General features: G+C 36.3%; 1 long non-coding RNA gene across 1 annotated transcript in view; it reads left to right on the top strand.

Moving 5' to 3' along the window:
- The window catches only part of LOC145720301 (uncharacterized), a 25286-nt gene extending 8685 nt beyond the window's left edge, over positions 1 to 16601 (top strand). Inside the window, exons 2-3 of the long non-coding RNA XR_014143218.1 lie at positions 15930 to 16006; positions 16479 to 16601. This is a non-coding gene — a long non-coding RNA (uncharacterized LOC145720301). The remainder of the gene's footprint in view (positions 1 to 15929; positions 16007 to 16478) is intronic.
- Positions 16602 to 21040: the final 4439 nt, after the last annotated feature.

Genomic DNA, 21040 nt, shown 5'->3' with positions numbered 1-21040 from the left:
AAGAGAGAGAGTTTGACTTCTTCTTTGCCAATTTGAATAACTTTTATTTCTTTTTGTTGTCTGATTGCTGTTGCTAGGACTTCTAGTATTATGTTGAAAAATAGTGGCAAGAGTGGGCATCCTTGACGTGTTCCTGATCTTAAGGGAAAGGCTCTCAGCCTTTCCCCATTGAGGATGATATTCACTGTGGGTTTTTCATAGATGGATTTTATAAACCTGAGGAATGTTCCCTCTATCCCTATACTCTGAAGAGTTTTAATCAGGAAAGTGTGCTCTATTTTGTCAAATGCTTTTTCTGCATCAATTGAGAGGACCATATGGTTCTTCTCTCTCCTCTTATTAATGTGCTCTATCACATTGATTTGCGAATGTTGAACAATCCTTGCATCCCTGGGATAAATCCCACTTGGTCGTGGTGGATGATCCTTTTAATGTATTGTTGGATCCTATTTGCTATGATTTTGTTGAGATTTTGGAATCCATATTCATCAGGGTCATTGGTCTGAAATTCTCCTTTTTGATGGAGAATCCCTTGTTTGGGGATTAAGGTAATGCTGGCCTCATAGAATGAGTCTGGAAGCTTTCCTTCGGTTTCTATTTTTTGAAACAGCTTCAGGAGAATAGGTATTATTTCTTCTTTGAATGTTTGGTAGAATTCCCCAGGGAATCCATCAGGCCCTGGACTCTTGTTTTTTGGGAGGTTTTTGATCACTGGTTCAATCTTGTTACTGGTTATTGGCCTATTCAGGTTGTCAATTTCTTCCTGTTTCAGTCTTGGCAGTTTATAGAATTCCAGGAATGCATCCATTTCTTCCAGGTTGTTTAATTTATTGGCATATAGTTGTTAATAATTTCTAATAATTGTTTCTATTTCCTTGGTGTTAGTCATTATCTCTCCCCTTTCATTCATAATTTTATTAATTTGGGTCCTTTCTCTTTTCTTTTGGATAAATCTGGCCAGTGGTTATCGATCTTATTAATTCTTTCAAGGAACCAGATTCTAGTTTCATTGATCTGATCTACTGTGTTTCTGGTTTCTAATTCATTGATCTCTGCTCTAATCTTAATTATTTCTCTTCTAATGTGTGGCTTAGGCATAATTTGTTGCTTTTTCTCTAGTTCTTTAAGGTGTAAAGTTAGTTGGTGAATTCGGAATTTATCTATTTTTTTGAGTGAGGCTTGGATGGCTATGTATTTCCACCTTAGGACCGCCTTTACAGTATCCCATAGGTTTTGAACTGATGTGTTTTCATTCTCATTGGTTTCCATGAATTGTTTAAGTTCTTCTTTGATTTCTTGGTTGACCCAAACATTATTGTGCAGAGTTGTCTTTAGCTTCTAAATGTTTGAATTTCTTCCAATTTTTTTCTTGTGATTGAGTTCCCGCTTTAAAGCATTATGGTCTGAGAATATGCAGGGAATAATCTCAGTCTTTTGGTATCGGTTGAGACCTGATTTGTGGCCCAGTATTTGGTCTATTCTGGAGAAAGTTCCATGTGCACTCGAGAAGGATGGGTATTCTGTTATTTTAGGGTAGAATGTTCTGAATATATCTATGAGGTCCATCTGGCCCAGTGTGTCATTCAAAGCTCTTGTTTCTTTGTTGGTTTTCTGCCTAGATGATCCCTCTATTGCTGAGAGTGGAGTATTGAGGGCTCCTACAATTAACGTATTGTTATCAATATGACTCTTTATTTTGGTTAACAGTTGGCTTATGTAGTTGGCTGCTCCCATATTGTGGGCGTAGATATTTACAATTGTTAGATCTTCTTGTTGGATAGACACTTTCAGAATGATATAATGTCCTTCTGTGTCTCTAACTACAGTCTTTAGCTTAAAATCTAATTTTTCTGATATAAGAATTGCTACCCCAGCTTTCTTTTGAGGTCCATTGGCATGGAAGATGGATCTCCATCCCTTCACTTTCAGTCTGGATGTATCTTTAAGTTCAAAATGAGTCTTTTGTAGACAGCATATGGATGGGTCCTTTCTTTTTATCCAATCTGCAACCCTGTGCTGTTTTATGGGAACATTTAGGCTGTTCACGTTGAGAGTGATTATTGAAAGATATGAATTTATTGTCATCATGTTGCCTGTGAAGACCTTGTTTCTATAGATTGTCTCTGTAAATTTTTGTTCTATATCACTCTCAGGGTCTTTCTCCTTTTATAGAAGCCCCCTTAATATTTCTGGCAGGGCCAGCTTAGTCGTCACATATTCTTTCATTTTCTGCCAGTCTTGGAAGCTCTGCATCTCTCCATCCATTCTAAATGATAGCCTTGCTGGATAAAGTATTCTTGGCTCCATGTTCTTCTCATTTAGTACCCTGAATATGTCTTGCCAGGCCTTTCTGGCTTGCCAGGTCTCTGTGGATAGGTCTGACATTATTCTGATGTTCCTCCCTCTGAACATAAGGAATCTCTTCCCCCTAACTGCCCTTAAGATGGTTTCCTTGGTTCTAAGATTTGCAAGTTTTACTATTACATGCTGGGGTGTTGGCCTGTTTTCCTTGATCTTGGGAGGGGTCCTCTCTGCCTGTAGGACACGAATGTTTGTTTCATTCCCCAGATTAGGGAAGATCTCAGCTACGATTTGTTCAATTATATCTTCTAGTCTCTCTCTCTCTCCACCCCCTCAGGGATCCCAATAATTCTGATGTTGGAACATTACATGGTGTCACTTATTTCTCTGATTCTATTTTCATGGATTTTGAGTTGTTTCTCCCTGGCCTCCTCTTTTTCCTTCTTGCCTATTAATTGGTCTTCTAGATCACTAACTTGTTCTTCTGCCTTGCTTACCCTAGCTGTTAGATTATCTAGATTAGATTGGATCTCACTGATAGCATTTTTAAGTTCTGCCAGTTCAGTTTTCATTTCGCCCTTAGAGATTCTATGTTGCCCTTAATTGATTTCTCCATTCTAACTATTGTCTTCACAATTGCTAGCCTGAATTCCATCTCCGACATCTTGGTTATATCTGTATCCATTTGTCAATCTGTGGCAGAAGTCACAGTCTCTGAGTCTTTCCTATTTTGTGGGTTCCTCCTCCTAGTCATTCTGTTGAGGGATGGTTGAGGGAATGTACAGAGTCCAAATTATTGACCACAACCCAAGCCAGATGCACCTGTTTTATAGGGACCTTAGGGTTGCAGGCCTCTTGTTCTCCCAGCCTGTCTTCTGGTGGAGGGGCCTGCCGTGCTTTTACTCAGGCAACCCTCTTTGGGCAGAGTTGCCCTGCCCCTGTGGTGGGGGGATGGGCTCAGTGAAAACAGGTTTTGGGGGGCTTTTGTTCTCTGGTGGCTTTCCCTGGCAGCTTTCGTGTCTCTTCCGAGAGTCAGAGCAGAAGAGATCATTTCCAACCCTCTGCCTCAGAGCAGAGAGACCACAGTCTGTTCTTCAGTGAGCTCTCCAGGCCACACTATCTCCGTTTCTCTCTGTGCTGCTATAAACTGCAGTTTCCTGGGTTGTGCGCCCCTCCACAGCACTTCCAGTCCTCGCCTCCAGGTTGGGGCATGTCTCTGCCCTTTGTGCTTCTAAAACTGCCAGCTGCCCCCAGTTTGCACATGCAGCCCCACCACTCCAGCTTTCAGTCTGGGGGGCTGCCCTAAAGTCCTTTCCCTGTTGCTACTGGTCCTCAGTCTGTGCCTGGTCCCCATTGTGAGAGGTTTTTGCGCTCCTGTGTTATTTCACCTTCCCGGCACCAGCGCTTATTGCAGCTCCCTCCCCTTCCATTTATCTTCCAATACCTGCCTGTGAAATCGTGGCTCCCCACCTCACACCTTGAAACCAACTGCCTGCGATATTCTGTTTGTAGAGATCCAGATCTATCTTCTTACATCTCAGGCTGATTTTGTGGGTGTTCAGAGTGGTCTGGTAGATATCCAGCTCAATTCCGGGGACCGGTTGGAATAGGGTCCCCTACTCCTCCGCCATCATTTCCTCCCTCTTTTGTGTGATTTCTATTGGTATTTTCATTTTGGTTACCATGTGGCTTACATGAAATACTGTATAGCTATAACAGTGTATTTTAAGCAAATAACAACTTTAATCACATACAAAAATTTACAATTTTTCTATTCCCCTCACACTTATGTTATTGATGTCACAATTTACATTATTTCATATTTATGTTTTAACATATTTTAACATATTTTTAGTTATAGGTAGTTTTGATATTTTGCCTTTTAACATTCATATTAGAATTAAAAGTGATTTACCCACCAGCATTTCAGAAATAAAGTACTCAGAATTTTCTATATATTTACCCTTACCAATGAGTTTCATTCATTTTTATGTCCTTATTATTGTTGTTTAGCACCCTTTCATTTCTATTTGAGAAACTCCCATTCGTATGTCTTGTCATGTAGGTATAGTGGTGAGAGCTACCTTGACTTTTGAAACATCCTTGCCATGTCTGATTCTGATGCTTGCTCTGTCTCTTCAAATTGTTTTTGACTTTTGGTATGCCTTGTAATATTTTTCTTGATAGTTGGACATTATGTCGTGGGTAAAAGGAACTGCTGTAAATATATATTTTAGTAATGTACTGATGAGGTGTGGGGAGAGAGGAGGTGTTCTACAGTCTTATGATTAAGTCTCAGTTTTGTAGTAAGGTTATGCTTCTGCACTATGAACTTCACAGGTGTTTCTCAGTTTTATTTCCCCTGAATGCAGGCCCTCTTAAGAACAGAGCGCTCTGATGTATTTCAGAATGGTTTCTTTTCCACTCCCATTGCTGAAAGTGTGAGGGGTTTTCCTCTGATATTTACTATGGCATCTTTGTCAAGCTCCTGTAGGTAAATCTCACAAAACTGTGGGGGCTCCCTCATGAGTTCTCTGGAATTTTTATTCCATATTTGTCCATACTGATCTTCTAGCATTTAATCAATTATAATCAGGATTACATGCCCTGGTACTGGTTCCAGCAGCACTTTTCACTACTGATTCTCTACTTTAGTAATCTGTAAATCTCTGTTCTCTCCAATCCTGGAGTATGTGATTTGCCCTGTGACCTTGCCTTTCTTACAAATCCAAGAAAGCTTGTTGATTTTTCAGTCTGTTCTGGTATTTGCATGCTGTTAGGGTGGAGTGGTGACTTCCAGGCTCCTTACATGCAGAACCAGGAATCAGAAATCTCTTATTCATGTCTTCAGATTTGCAGGGTATAATATTTTTGGTTGACTTTTTTCCCCTCTCAGTACTTTGAATATACCATCCTACTGCCTTCCGGCCTGCAAGGTTTCTGCTGAAAATTCTACTTAAAGTCTTAATGTTGTTCCATTATGTATGATAAATCACTTTTCTCTTGCTTCCCTCAGAATTATCTCTTTATATTTAATTTTTGATAATTTAATTGTAATATATCTCAATGTGAATTTCTTTAGGAACATTTCATTTGTTGTCTTTTGAACTTTTTGGATCTGGATATTAATTTTCTTCTATACGTTTGGGGAGTTTCAAGCCATTATTTATTTGAATAAGCTTTCTGTTTGTTTTTTTTTTTAATTAAGATATAATTGATATATAACATTGCATAAGTTTAAGGTATACAGTTTGTTGATTTGATGCATTTATATATTTCAATATGATTACCACTAAAGCACTAGCTAACTCCTTTATCATATCACATTATTCCTTCCTTCTTTCTCTTTGCCTTCTGAGACTCATATTATGTGTATATTGTTCCTCTTGATAGTGTTCCATAAGTCCCCTAAGCTTTCAATTTGTTTTCTTTTTGCTCCTCTGACCTGTCTTTGAGTTCAGTTATTTTTTCTTATGCTTAATCTAATTTGCTATTGAAACTTTCAAGTTAATTTTTCAGTTCAGTTATTTTTCAGCTCTGTGATTTTTATTTGGTATTTTATTTTTTTCAAAATTTTATTTAAATTCTAGTTAGTTAACATAAAGTGTAATATCAGTTTCAGGAGAATTTAGTGATTCATCACTTATGTATAATACCCAGTGATCATCACAGCAAGTGTCTTCCTTAATATAAATCACCCATTTAGCCATCCCCCACCCATTTCCCCTCCATCAACCCTCAGTTTGTTTTCTATTGTTCAGAGGCTCTTATGGAAAAAAAAAGTCTCTTATGCTTTGCCTCTCTCTCCTTTTTTTTCCCCTTTTCCATATGTTCATTTGTTCTGTTTCTTAAATTCCACATACAAATGAAATCATATGGTATTTGTCTTTTTCTTACTGACATATTTTGCTTAGCATAATAGACTCTAGATCCATCCACTTCATTGCAAATGGCAAGATTTCATTCTTTTTGATGGCTGAGTAGTAGTCTATTATATATAAAAAATAACATCATATCTTCTCTTTATTCATTCATCAGTGTGTTCTTTCCATTGTTTAGCTATTGTTGATAATGCTGCTGTACACTTTAGGGTGCATGTACCCCTTCAAATCTGTATTTTTGTATCCTTTGGGTAAAATCTTAGTAGTGTAGTTGCTGGGTCATAGGGTAGTTCTATTTTAAACTTTTGAGTAGCCTCCATATTGTTTTCCAGAGTGGCTGCACCAGTTTACATTCCCACCAACAGTGTAAGAAGGTTATCCTTTCTCTGCATCCTCACCAACATATGTTGTTTCCTGATTTGTTAATTTTAGCCATTCTCACAGGATTGAGGTGGCATTTCATTCTGGTTTTGATTTGTATTTCCCTGATAATAAGTGATGTTGAGCATCTTTTCATTTCTCTATAAGCCATCTGGGTATCTTCTTTGGAAAATGTCTATTCATGTCTTCTGCCCATTTTGTAATTGGATTGTTTGTTTTTTGGCTGTTGAGTTTGATAAGTTCTTTATATATTTTGGATACTAATCCTTTATCAGATACATCATTTTCCAATATCTTCTCCCATTCCATAGGCTGCCTTTTAGTGTTGTTGTTTCCTTCCCTGTGCAGAAGCTTTTTATCTTGATGAAGTCCCAGTAGTTCATTTTTACTTTTGTTTCCCTTTCCTCCAGAGATGTGTCTGGTAAGAAGTTGCTGTGGTCAATGTCGAAAAGGTTTCTCCCTGTGTTCTCCTCTAGGATTTTGATGGTTTCCTATCTCACATTTAGGTCTTATCCATTTTGAATTATTTTTGTTTATGGTGTAATAAAGTGTTCCAGTTTCATTCTTTTGCAGGTTGCTGTCCAGTTTTCCCCAATACCATTTGTTGAATAGACTGTCTTTTTTCTATTGGTAAAAGACTTTTATTCCTACTTTGTCAAAGATTAGTTGACTATATAGTTGTGAGTCCATTTCTGGGTTTTCTATTCTGTTCCATTGATTTATGTGTCTGTTTTTGTGCCAGTACCGTACTGTCTTGATGACTACAGCTTTGTAATGTAGCTTGAAGCCAGGAATCATGATGTCTCCAAGCTTTGCTTTTCTTCTTCAGGGTTGCTTTGGCTATCTGGGGTCTTTTGTGGTCCCATACAAATTTTAGGATTATTTGATCTAGCTCTATGAAAAATGTTGGCATTTTGATAGAGATTGCATTAAATGTATAGATTGCCTTGGGGAGTATAGACATTTTTAAAAAAGATTTTTAAAATTTATTTTAGAGACAGAGAGAGAGAGTGCAAGAGGGAGAAGGGGCACAGTGGGAGAGAAATGGAGAGGGAGAGTTAGAGAATTTCAAGCATACTCCCTGCTGAGCATGGAGCCTGATGTGGAGCTTAATCTCAGGACCCTGAAATCATGACCTGAGCCAAAATCAAGAGTTGGATGCTTAACTGACTGAGCTACCCAGGTGTCCTAGGTAGTATAGACATTTTAACAATGTTTGTTCTTCCAATCCATGAACATGGAATGTTTTTCCATTTCTTGTGTCTTCTTCAATTTCTTTCATCAGTGTTTTATAGTTTTCAGAGTACAGATCTTTTACTTCTTTGGTTAGGTGTATTCCCAGGTATCTTATGGTTTTTGGTGCAATTATACATGAGTTCGATTCCTCATTTTCTTTTTCTGCTGCTTCATTATTGGTGTATAGAAATGCAACATATTTCTGCATATTAATTTTATATCCTGTGATTGTCCTGAATTCATGTATTAATTCTAGCAATTTTTTGGTGGAGTCTTTCAGGTTTTCTACATAGAATATCATGTCATCTACAAATGGTGAAAGTTTGACCTCTTCCTTTCTAATTTGGATGCCTTCTATTTCTTTTTGTTGTCTGATTGCTGAAGCTAAGACTCCCAGTACTATCTTAAGTAGCAATACTGAGAGTGGTCATCCCTGTCATGTTCCTGACCTTAGAGGAAAAGCTCTCAGTTTTTCCCCATTGAGGATGATATTAGATGTGGGTCTTTTGTATATGGCTTTTATGATGTTGAGGTATGTTCCATCTATGCCTACTTTGTTGAAGGTTTTTATCAAGAATGGATGCTGTATTTTTTCAAATTTTTTTTTCTGCATCTATTGAGTGGATCATATGGCTCTTTTCCATTCTTTTATTAATTAATAAATTATTATATTTATTAATTATTATATTTGTTATTATTTATTATTATAAATTTATTAATTTATCACATTGATTGATTTGAAAATATTGAACCATGCTTAGAGCCCAGGAATAAATCCCACTTGATCAGGGTGAACAATTCTTTTTTTTTTTTTTTTTAGGGAGAGAGAGAGAGAGAGAGAGCGTGTGCACGGGGGGAGGGGCAGAGAGAGAAGGAGGGAGAGAATTCCAAGCAGGCTTCACACCCAACACAGAGCCCAACACAGAACTCGATCTCACAATCCCGAGATCATGACCTGAGCTGAAATTAAGAGTCAGACGCTTAACCAACTGAGCCACCCAGACACCCCATGGTGAATAATTATTTTAACATACTGTTAGATTCAATTTGCTAGTATGTTGAGAATTTTTGCATATATATATTTTTGTAATTCTCCTTTTTAGTGGGGTCTTTGTGTCTGGTTTCGGAATCAAGGTAATGCTGGTTTTGTAGAATGAGTTTGGAATTTTTCCTTCCTTTTTCCGTTTTTTTTTGGGAACAGTTTGAGAGGAATAGGTATTAACTCTTCTTTAAATGTCTGGTAAGATATTCCTGGGAAGCCATCTGACCCTGGGCTTTTGTATTTTGGGAGATTTTTGATTACTGATTTAATTTCTTTTCTGGTTATGGGTCTGTTCAAATTTTCTATTTCTTCCTGTTTCAGTTTTGGTAGTTTGCATGTTTCTTGAATTTATCCATTTTTCCAGATTGCCCAGTTTGTTGGCATATAATTTATTCATTTATTCTCTTATGATTTTTTGCATTTCCATGGTATTGGTTGTGATCTCTCCATTTCATTCATGAGTTTACTTATTTGGTTCCTTTCTCTTTTCTTTTTGAAAAGTCTGGCTAGGGATTTATCAATTTCATTAATTCTTTCAAAGAACCAGTTCTTAGTTTGGTTGATCTGTTCTACTGTATTTTTGTTTGTTTCTAATTTATTTCTGTTCTAATCTTTATTATTTCCCTTCATCTGCTGGCTTTTGGTTTATTTGCTGTTCCTTTTCTAGTTCCTTTAGGTGTTAAGATTAGGTTGTATATTTGAGAATTTTCTTGCTTCTTGAGGTAGGCCTGTATTGCAGAATACTTCCCTCTTATGACTGCCGTTGCTGCATCCCAAAGGTTTTGGACTGTCGTGTTTCCATTTTCATTTGCTTCCATGTATTTCTTTTTTAATTTCCTGGTTAACTCACTCATTCTTTAACCTCAATCTTCTTTAATCTCCATGTATTTGTGGTCTTTCCAAATTTTTTCTTGTGGTTGACTTCAAGTTTCATAGTGCTGTAGTCTGAAACTATGCATGGTATGATCTCAGTCTTTTTGTACTTTTTGAGGGCTGATTTGTGACCCAGTATGTGATCTATTCTGGAGAATGGTCCATATGCACTCGAAAAGAATGTGTATTCTGCTGCTTTAGGATGCAATGTTCTGAGTATATCTGTTAAGTCCATCTGGTCCAGTGTGTCATTCAAAGCCATTGTTTCCTTGTTGACTTTCTGCATTGCTGTAATGAGGTGTTAAAGTCCCCTACTATTATTGTATTATTACCAATGAGTTTCTGTATGTTTTTTATTAATTGATTTATATATTTGGATGCTCCCAAGTTGCAGGCATACATATTTACAGTTGTTTGATTTTGATGGACAGAACCCTTAATTATGATATGGTGCCTTTCTTCATCTCTTGTTACAGGTTTGGTTTAAAATCTAGTCTTTTTGATATAAGTGTGACTACTCCAGCTTTCTTTTGATGTCCATTAGCATGATAGATGATTCTCCATCCTCTCACTTGCAATTTGCAGGTGTCTTTAGGTCTAATGTGAGTCTCTTGTAGGCAGCATATAGATTGGTCATGTTTTGTTGTTGTTTAATCCATTCTGAGACCCTGTGTCTTTTGATTGGAACATGTAGTCCATTTACATTCTGAGTGATTATTGATAGATATGATTAGTGACATTGTGTTACCTGTAATTTTGGTGTTTCTGGTGGTGTTCTCTGTTCCTTTCTAGTCTTTGTTGCTTTTAGTCTTTCTTTCCCACTCAAAGAGTCCCCTTAAATATTTCTTGCAGGGCTGGTTTAATGGTCTTGAACTCCTTTAGTTTTTGTTTGTCTGAGAATCTCTTTATCTCTCCTCCTATTCTGAATGACAACCTTGCTGGATAAAATATTCTTGGCTGCATATTTATTCCCATTCAGCATGTTAAATATATCATGTCACTCTTTTCTAGCCTGCCATATTTCTGTGGATAGATCTGCTACAAACCTAATACGTCTTTCCTTGTAGGTTAAGGACTTTTTCCCCTTGCTGCTTGCAGGATTCTTTCCTTGTCTGTGTATTTTGTGAATTTGACTATGATATGTCTTGGTATGGGCCTGCTTTTGTTGAATTTGATGGGAATTCTTTGTGCCTCTCCAATTTTGATGTCTGTTTCCTTCCCCTGATTAGGGAAGTTCTCAGCTATGATTTGTTCAAATAAACCTTCTGCCTCCAATTCCCCCTCTTCTTCTAGGACTTCTATGATACGAATATTACTATGCTTTAAGTCATCACTGAGTTCCCTAATCTACATTCGTGTTCCAATACTTTTCTTTATCTCTTTTCAGCTTCACTATTTTCTATAATTTTATCTTCTGTGTCACTGATTTTTTCCTCTTCTTCATCCATCCTTGTTGTCATTGCATCCAATCAGTTTTGTATCTTAGTTATACCATTTTTTATTTCAGCCTGACTAGTTGTTAGGTCTTTTATCTCTGCAGTAAGATATTCTCTAGTGTCTTCTATGCTTTTCTCAAGCCAGCTAGTATCCTTATTATTATTGTTTTAAATTCTAGTTCAGGCATCTTATTTATATAAATTTGATGAAATTCTTGTCCGTTATTTCTTGTGTTCTTTCTTTTGGGGTGAATTTCTCCATCTTGTCATTTTGTCTAGGTCACTGGTTTTTTTGTGTGGCTGTTAGGAAAGCCTGTTATATTCCTGCTCCTGAGTGTAATGGTTATACTAAAAAGAGGTTCCTATAATGTCTTGGGTGCTTCAGGAGGTGTTTCAGAGTGTTTACTCTGCTGTTGTGTTTAGGCTGCTCTTTCCCTCAGGTCAGTCCTTTGCAGTTTCTCCTTGCCTGCAGTAGCAGGTGTTTGGACCTTGTCCACTATGTGGCAAGTTTTAACCAGGTGTGTTTTGGTCCACTTATTAAAAGAAGTGTATCCTGTTTCTGCTAAAGCTGAAGTTTTTCAGCAGTCTATGATCAGTGGACTTGGTGTGTGCAAGGAGTTTGTGCTAGTCTTCTGGGGGAGGGGCCTGCTGCACTGATTCTCAGGCAGACTTGCTATAGTGGTTATACCTGCAGGGTGTATGGGGTCAGGGCTTAGTGTAAGTGGCTCTGGTCTCCACTGGGGGAGATGCTGTGTTGCTCACTGAAGTTGGTCAGTGCTGAAGCGGGGGCGGGAATGGGGGAGGAATGACATCATCCCACTCTCTTCTCCCTGGAGTGGTTAGTTCATACCTGCCATTCTTCAGGAAGCCTTCACAGAATTGCAAACTTTCACACTTCTTGTGTCCCCAGCTTCCATCAAATCCCTGTCTTCACCCTGTCAGTGTCCAAACTATCTGCCTGCCAGGTGGCACAGTAGTCTGTGCTTAACAAAGGTACTCAGCTGGGTTTCAAAATTCCAAATTTTAGGGACCCATGTGGTGGAGACCCATGTTGAGCTGCTAGGGGTCTTGCCACACTGTGGCCAGTGCCAGTTTGTCCCAGAAAATCAGTCACAGGACCACGCAACTGTTAAGAGTTTGTGGTAAAGTCAAGGTTTGCTGCCCTCAGCTGGTGTTTCTGTCCTTATGCTAGTGAAAAAGGCAGTACATTGGCACTACTAATTCTTTTGTCCTTGGAGAGGCCATTCTGCCACTCTCAAATGCAGGGGAACTGTTTTTCCCCATTCAACCCATGGGATCTTCAGACCATGCTGCCTGCTCCTGGGCTTCTGCCCTCCCTCCCCACTGGAGCACCACTAAACCCACCTGGCACCACCCCAGTGATGGCTCAGACTTCTTCAGACTTTGAGCTCTGCTGCTTACAAAAACTTGGGTTGGCCAGCCCTTCTCCTTTTCTCAGTCAGTGGTTTGGGGGCAGTTTTTCTTGTGCGATCCCCTGGGCACACTTTCACTCTTTCTCTCTCTTTGTCTCTCACTCCTCTATCCATGATCAGGGTTCCCTCCCCTTCATAGCACCCACAGTTCTTTTCTCCCCCAAATCAACTCTCTGCAGCTCCTACCTTCCACAATGTGACTGTTTCTCTACCTGTAGATGTGCAGTTTGTTCTCTCAATCCTCAGAGTGATTTCTGGGGTGTTCAGAATGATTTGATATTTATCTAGCAGTGTTCAAGGGATAAGGCAAGTTTAGGGTCCCCCTCATCCTCCTCCATCTTATTCTATCCTCTGTTTCATAATTTAAGAAAATATTTTCTATCTTTTTAAAAAAAAATTCTCACTTTGTTCATGCAGTGTTCTCTTGACCTCAGTGAGCATTTTTAATTCTCTGTGAGGTAAATTATTTAATTTAATTTCATTAGGATCAGTTTCTAGAGATATCTTCTTTCTTTGTTTGAAACTTCTTTTCCTGATTCTTCATTTTACTTGACTCTGCTTTGGTCTCTGCTTATGAGACAAAACTAATTGCTTTGTCCAGTCTTTACTGACTGCATGTACAGAAGAGGATCCTAACAAGTCATCCTGGCCAATGATTTTGGGGGCCTCTATCAAATCTTTATCTTTCCAAGGGGAAACATGCATCTGTGTCTTTTTCCCTACTCTGTCTGTGTCAAGCAGGAGAGAGGATCAGTAGCATCTACCCTCCCAAGCTTCTGCCTCTATTCTTACCCTGGCAACTATATTGTGCTTGGCCCATCTGTGCTCCAGGATTGGTGAGACAGATGCTGATTTTTGAGCAGTTTTGGTGAAGAAAGAAAACTGCACACATGGATCAACTTTTTCCTTCCCCAAGGAGAAGCGGAGCTGGCATCTTTTTGTCTATTTAATCTGTGCTTTGTGGGGACATGGGTGGAGAAATCAATGGTGTCTACTAGCCCAAGTCACCATCTCCATTTTTGTCTGGATGGCTAGATTATGCTGAACCCATTAGAGCTCCAAGACAGGTGAAACAGGTTCTAGTTCTTTGGATAGCCCCTTCAGAAAAATTGGGGCACTAGACATGTGGACAAACCCTTATGCTCTGGATCAAGCTGGGAGCCAGAGGGTCTTCTTGTGATCATATGGCAGTGGTCTGGGGCAGTGTCCTTGTTGAAAGGGTATGCCAAATCTCCATATTGGTTTGGTGAGTCTGATTTTGCATTCTCCCAAGGTCTGCAAGTGCCTTTCAATTAGTTTCTAATTCCTTATAAAGGAAATTTGTTTGTGAATTGTTGCTGAATTAGTTTATTTTTTAAGGGATGGAGGGTTCAGGGCTTCCTACTCCACCATCTTTCTGGCCAGAGTTTTAGCCTTTATTTCTTTGAATACTTTTTAGCCCCAAATTCTTTCTGTTCTTGCAGATTCTGATATGTATTTTAGATCTTTTGTTATTATTCCACAGGTCCTTGAGGCTCTATTCATTTTCTTAGTTCATTTTCTCTGTTTTATATATTGAGTAACTTCTATTGATCTGCTCTCAGGTTCACTGACTCTGTTGCTTGCCATCTCCACTTCACTTATGAGCCTATCAAGTATGTTTTTTTTTTTTTTTTGGTAGGTATGTCTATTATATTTTTTAGGTCAAATATTTTTATCTGTTTTTATAGCTTCTATTTATTTTCTGATATTTTCTGCTCTTTTATTGTTTCAAGATTATTTGTAACTGGTTCCTGAAGCAATATTATCACAGCTACTTTAAAATCTGTTAGTTCCAAAGTGTGATTCATCTCAATATTGTTATCAGTTGGTTTTACTTTCTCATTCTTGTGATTTTCTTCGTTCTTGGTATAGCATATGATTTTTGGTTGTATCCTTAACATTCAAACATAGTTTTTAGACAGTAACCCAGGTTAAGTTTAGATTTATTGTGGTTTGTTGTACCAATGACAATTTCACTTTTTGTGGGGTTTTAATGTTATTCTATTGTGATTAATTCTTCTGGTTCTTCTCAAGTGCCTGCTGGATCTCTGCTGGTGCAGCCTATAGTGGTAAAAGGTACTTTCCTGGGCCTTTGTATTGCTATGTGGGGTTGGGTGATGAAGGTCCCATCAGATAGAGAACATTTATTCTGGCTCTTCTCTAACCCTGTCAGTACACTTCCCACTCTATCTCTGTTAGTGCCCTTGGGTGAGGAAAGTTTCTATCTGGGTCACTTTTTGTGTTTTGTGTTGGGAGTGTTGAGAATTATGAAGTTCATTTTTTTTCCCCTAGCACAAGGTCAGGAGCTACAGAGACTGAACTACTCTCTGCTGCTGGGTAGAGGGTTGGGATGTGGTTTGCCTTATACCTTTTTGTGAAGGGCTTGCAGCATAGTCTGCTGGAACTAGTGCAGGCAGAGGGGGCTACTGCTGTTCCTTGACATGGAGCAGGATTGCTGTGCCACTGTTAGTGGGTGGGGGACAGGAGTTAAGCATAGTTTTGAGAAAAAGTGAATGGCTCCTGTTGGAGATGTATGTCTGGGAGCTAATAACATATAACCAAATTCATAGGGGAGAATGTGATGACACTAAAGTTTTCATAGCACAGCATTAACAAAGGAATAGGATTGACTCTAGATATCAGTAGATTTTTAAGGGAAGAAAAGGGAATGTTCACTGAATGAGAATATTAGGGAAGAACCTGGATAAACTAATGCTGTGAAAGTTCATGGGGAGGAGAGCTTGAACTAATGATGGTGAGATATTAAATAGATTAAATAATATGGTGAGATATTAAAGAGAAATAAAAATGAGGAAATGTCAGGGTGCTTTGGGGTAACAGAAAAAAAGTGAAATATTCACTTTTGAAGTCTAATGTTATTTATATTGAGTTAGCAGTTATAGATTATATATTCAGGAGATGTCAACTACACTCAAATAAAAAATTAAATAACCTGAGAAAAGGAAAAAATTACAACTGAGTCATTAAACATAATACTGTAAAATAAACTAAAATAATAAAACAGAAAAAAAACAAGAAAAAGTGTGGCTGTGAAAGAAAAGACACAGATAAGAAAGTTATTCATCAAAAATTCAGAATTATAGAAAGAATTATTTTGTGGAAGGAGAGGAGCCATGATTATTTTTAGGCAAAAGAGGGTTAAAAGAAAGAGATTGTGGGTAGATAACAAGGAAATGGGATATCTGGTGAATAATATTATGGTAATGACTAAATCTGAGTGTTTGATGATGTCTAAGAAGTAAGGATGAATCAAAAACTTTATTTAAAATCATTCATGAATGTATCTTCATATACTCCTGTTTAGGGCCATTGCTTTTATCAAGGATATGCTGCAGAAATTCCAAAATCAGCTGTGACCCTTAGCACCTGTTCTGGACTCAGGTAATGGCATATTCCAGAGATGTACATGATTGAAAATCTTGCATGACCTTTTAATTTTTAGAAACATCTTGAAGCATAGAGTGAAGGCAAAGAAAATAGACTTCGATTTTGTTACTTCTCATATACTTTCTTTTCTTCCTCCTCTTCTTATAATTTTTCCTATCTCTTTGTCTCCATCCCAGGCTTTCAGTCATAAAATTTATTCAGGAAAACTCCCCCTAGTATGAAGAATATTCACATTCTTCAATCATACTAAAACCACAATAATCCTAAATGACATAATAGGCAGAAAATGGTATAAAATTAAGTTTGAAAATTTATCCATGTAAGAAGGGATGATTCTTAGACATTAGACTGCAAAGACCACTATTAAATTTCTACAAAATGTTCTTATTTAGTGGTGATTTAAATTCTCAATGGGAAATCTATATCAAGTATCTTTTTATTTCTTTTTATGTGTTTAAACATCTAGGGGATTTTTGCAGTTGGAGAATGTCAGTTATGGCATTGAGCCATTGGAATCTGCAACTGTATTTGAGCATATGCTTTATCAAATAAATAATGAAAAAATTGATTTTTCTCCCTTAAAAGAAAATTTTCCTATGCCCCAATTGGTACAAAAATCCTACAAGATTCTTGTGAAATCAAAAGTAAGTAACCCCTCTTATGAAATCTTCATTTGTGTTACTTCTAATAATTTATTCACGTTGAAATGTGTTATATTTGGGAAATAATTTAACTGATATTGACTATACTAAAATCTTCTGTTGTAAGATATTTATTTTAAATATGTTTTTATGTTTAGTCATAATATTTAGAAACAGTAATAGATATAGTCACATGTAATTTAAAAATCAAAGTACTCACATTTCCCTAATTGAAAGTGTTTTTATGCATATAAACATAGTTTCATTTTTACCAAATTTGCATACTACTAATATAATGATACCCAAATTTACTTATTAATAGTTTTTCTGCATTTTCCTTGACAATACATGTTTTCTTTATTATTTGATAAAAAATTAAAATTAGAAAAGAAGGAAGAAATTGTTCCAAAGGTCATCATCTAGAAATAGTGCTTAGAATTTTGGATTATTCTAATTCTTTTTACATATCTAGTTATAAATGTAGATTTATAAATATATATTTTTAAACAAAAAATGATATAACCACATATACTTCTTTGAAATTTCCTTTTTGCTATTAAGAGGATAATACACATCATGTTACACTTACTATTATTTACAATTAAATAATGGGTGGGTTAGCATCTATTAAAATATTAAACATATGCCTTTGCAAGGAAAATAAGCATAGACTATAATGTTATTTTCTAAAGGTAAATGCAGTTGTGGAATCCACTGTGATCATTTTGATGTATACTGCTTTATAGTTTTTCATGTATACATATATATATGCATAAACTTGAAATGTATATATTTTATACAATTATGTCATATTTGCATATTTATATTTTTACATTAAGTAATCATATTGCATGAATGTACCACAGTTTTGAACAATTACAATTTGACTATAAATGCTTACATGTATGGGTAAGCATATTTCCAAAGACTTTTTGATATATATAGATAGATAGATAGATAGATAGATAAGTATATATCTATATATATCCTAACTTCCTCCTCATTTGTACAACTTTATATTTTATCATCAGTGGTTAAATAAATGAACCTCTGTCCACACATTGTCATCACATTGAATGTAATGGATATCACATTGAAGAGAAGCAAAACAAAATATTTATGAATGAAACCTGAATTGAATTTATTATGAACTCCATCTCCCTATTGCTTTAATTTGCCTTTATTTATTTTGACAGTTAGTGGTATGAAAGCAGATTAATAAAACTGCACTTTCATAAACTCAAAAAAATAATAAAGTGTGATCATATATAGAGATGAAAATTTCATTTTTAATGAAAATAAGATGTGACCCCAAACTTTATGCCAGCTCTGGAAACCATCAGCATATTGTAATACAATATTAGACACAATTGAAACAATTTTCACCACTGAAATAGAGCACTATCACAAAATAAATTGAAAAACTTTAAAAGATTCCATGAATACTCTTCTGTGGCAGAAGAAGAACCTGAAGGATGGACATAACTTTGGAAAAGACAAATAATACTGCACTTGAAGCCATTCCCCAGCAGTGAATCAGCAATAAATCAGAGATTAGACAACATAGAGATAACATACTGTCCCAATTGCCTTGGTTTGAATTCCAAGTCTGTCCATTTTAGCCACAAGAACATGAGCAAATAACATAACTTTGCTGTATTTAAATGTTCTTATCTGTAAAAAAAAATAATAAAAATAATACCTAACTCATACATTTATTTCCAATATTAAATGTTTATAAATGGAAATTACTTAGCATAGTATCTGGACAAATGAAAAAGTGATCAATAAAAATCATTACTACTATTAATATTTGCTCACTATGTTTTCTAATGTAGTGGAGCAAGGTAATTGCAAGTAATGATGGAAAATTTGGGTACAAAACAAAATGCAATAATGAAGTAAAATAGAGACAAAAATTTCAGAAAGTAAGAAGAAACCAGGATTATCACTGCAGGAATGAAGTTAAATGAGTATTGATACGTGTTTGTGAATTTTACCTTTCATGAAGTAACTCGATAATTGCTTTTCATCCTGAATTTGATAAACTTATCTATAGGTTTAGTTAAGCATGTTTTCACATGACCAGTGCTTTTACAAGCACAGATATATAAAATTAATATCTTCAATATATCAGATTTTTTAAAGGAACAGAAAAAATAACATAAAAGCTTATCTTTTAGGTATATTTTTATATTTTTGAAAGTAAACAGAAATAAACTTATAAACAAGGTAAACACTTTCATTATAACCAGAGTTGAGAAGTAGATAGAAACCAAACAAAATACAGTAAAGGGCTTATCTGTTGAAAGCATCTTGGGCACATGCATTTACTCATCCCTTCCTTAAAACCCCCTAAAATGAAAATGGATTTTTAAAAAGGCAAAAACATACAAAAATAAAAAGAACAGGAAAGGAGTAATAACAATGGACATTGAATACCAGATAGCTGGTTTAAAAATCTGAATCCTAAACTGGTAATTGGGATAGGCTATAAGAAACTTGAAATATACTGCTGTACTATTCAGATGTTTCTGGAATTGTATGTCCAGTTCCCCTAGGGATTTTAAAAGTGAGCTCAAGAAGATAACTAGTTGAAAGTAAGTTGTGTAAGTATGTAGAAACCTTCATTTCCTTTCTTAACTAATTGTCTCTGTTGTAGACTGATAGATCACTGAAAGCTGTTTTCCTTGGGGAGTCTATAAAATGGGGACACCAGGCACAGATGTTCTATTGTATTTCCCAATAGAGGAGGAATACCATACTGAAACTAGTATAATTAAGTTAAACTTGGCACATTGGATATTGGGAACCAGGCTTACACATTCTAAGAAGTATATTGGACCCCACTTCAGGAGGTAATCAAACCAGCTGAAATAAAAAACAAACAAACAAACAAACAAACAAATCTAACCGCATTAACAGCACAGTTTTCCCAACCAACAACCCAGACAAAATTACTCTTTGTAAAGACAACAGCTCATAAACTCCATATGTAGTCACAGAGATGTTGAAATAAGCTATTAAATGCTCAATTGCTAATATGAAGAGGCACTAAATATATGATCAAACAATTAAGTATGGAAGATAGAGACATGAATAAATCAAAATTTTCAAGTTTGAGGTACCAAAGAATACAGAAGGTGAAGAAAACAAAATGGTAGAGAAAATATTTTATCCACAAAATAAGAATGAAGTGCTATTTAAAAAATAACATTCAGCAGATAAGTAACAGTAGTTGGAAATTAAAATTATGGTAATAAAAATATAAAAACCCAATAGAAAGTTCAAAGGATAAAATTCCAGAAATTACACAAAAAGAAAGAAAAAAGACAAATGACATTTGAGAGATAAAAATTAACAATATGGGTGGGCACCTGGGTGGCTCAGTTGGTTAAGCATCTGGGTTTCCACTCAGGTCCTGATCTCGCGGTCCTGGGATGGAGCCCTGCATAGGGCTCCCTGCTTGGCAGGGATTTTGCTTCTCCCTCTTCCTCTGCCCCTCCCCCCTGCTCATCCTCTCCCTCTCTCAAATAAACAAAATCTTTAATAAAATAAAATAAAATAAAATAATATGGGTGATAGAAGTTTCAGTATGAATAAATAGAGAAAACTGAACTGAATAACTCATAAAATAATTTAAGAAAAAATTCTCAGAATTATTTAAGATTGGGGCACCTGGGTGGCTCAGTTGGTTAAGTGTCTGCCTTCAGCTCAGGTCATGATCCCAGGATCCTGGGATCGAGCCCCCGCATCAGGCTCCCTGCTCAGTGGGGAGTCTGCTTCTTCCTCTCCCTTTGCCCCTGCTTGTGTGCTCTTTCTCTCTTGCTCACTTTCTCTCTTTCTCAAACAAATAAATAAATAAAATCTTTTTTTAAAAAAAGAATTATTTAAAATGAATTTCTAGACCGATATTTAAAAAATTGGTTTCTTATATGTGATCAAAATGCAAAATGGCATGAAATTTTCCCACAGCAATACTGGAAGTTGAAAGGCAATGGCACAATTAGTGAGGCAAAGTAATTTCCAATCTGTAATTCTAGATCAATTCAGAACTACAGAATTGAGATTTTTTTTACTAAAAAAAACCCTTTCTTCCTAATGTGAAATAGTCTTCCTAATATATAAAATAAGCAAACCAGAAGCAGAAAAAAGAGACTCTACTCTCATCCTGATTGAAGATAGTAGCCAGATGCAATAACAACCAAATTCACAAACAATAGTTGCCAAATATCATAAACTTTAACCAAATGAAAAGATGGAAGAACTGTGTAAGCAGCTGCCCTCAATCTGTATTTTTCATGAGAATCTCTATTAGGTCAAATCCCACCAGGTGCTGAAGCAAAAATTCCAACTGTCAGGGGCTTAACAAGTTTATGTCTTGCTC

The sequence above is a fragment of the Leptonychotes weddellii genome, chromosome 2, assembly GCF_054177405.1.
Source record: "Leptonychotes weddellii isolate Sample4059 chromosome 2, ASM5417740v2, whole genome shotgun sequence".
NCBI classification, from domain to species: Eukaryota; Metazoa; Chordata; class Mammalia; order Carnivora; family Phocidae; genus Leptonychotes; species Leptonychotes weddellii.
The sequence above is the reverse complement of the archived record's forward strand: the minus strand, read 5'-3'. Positions and strand labels throughout refer to the sequence as shown.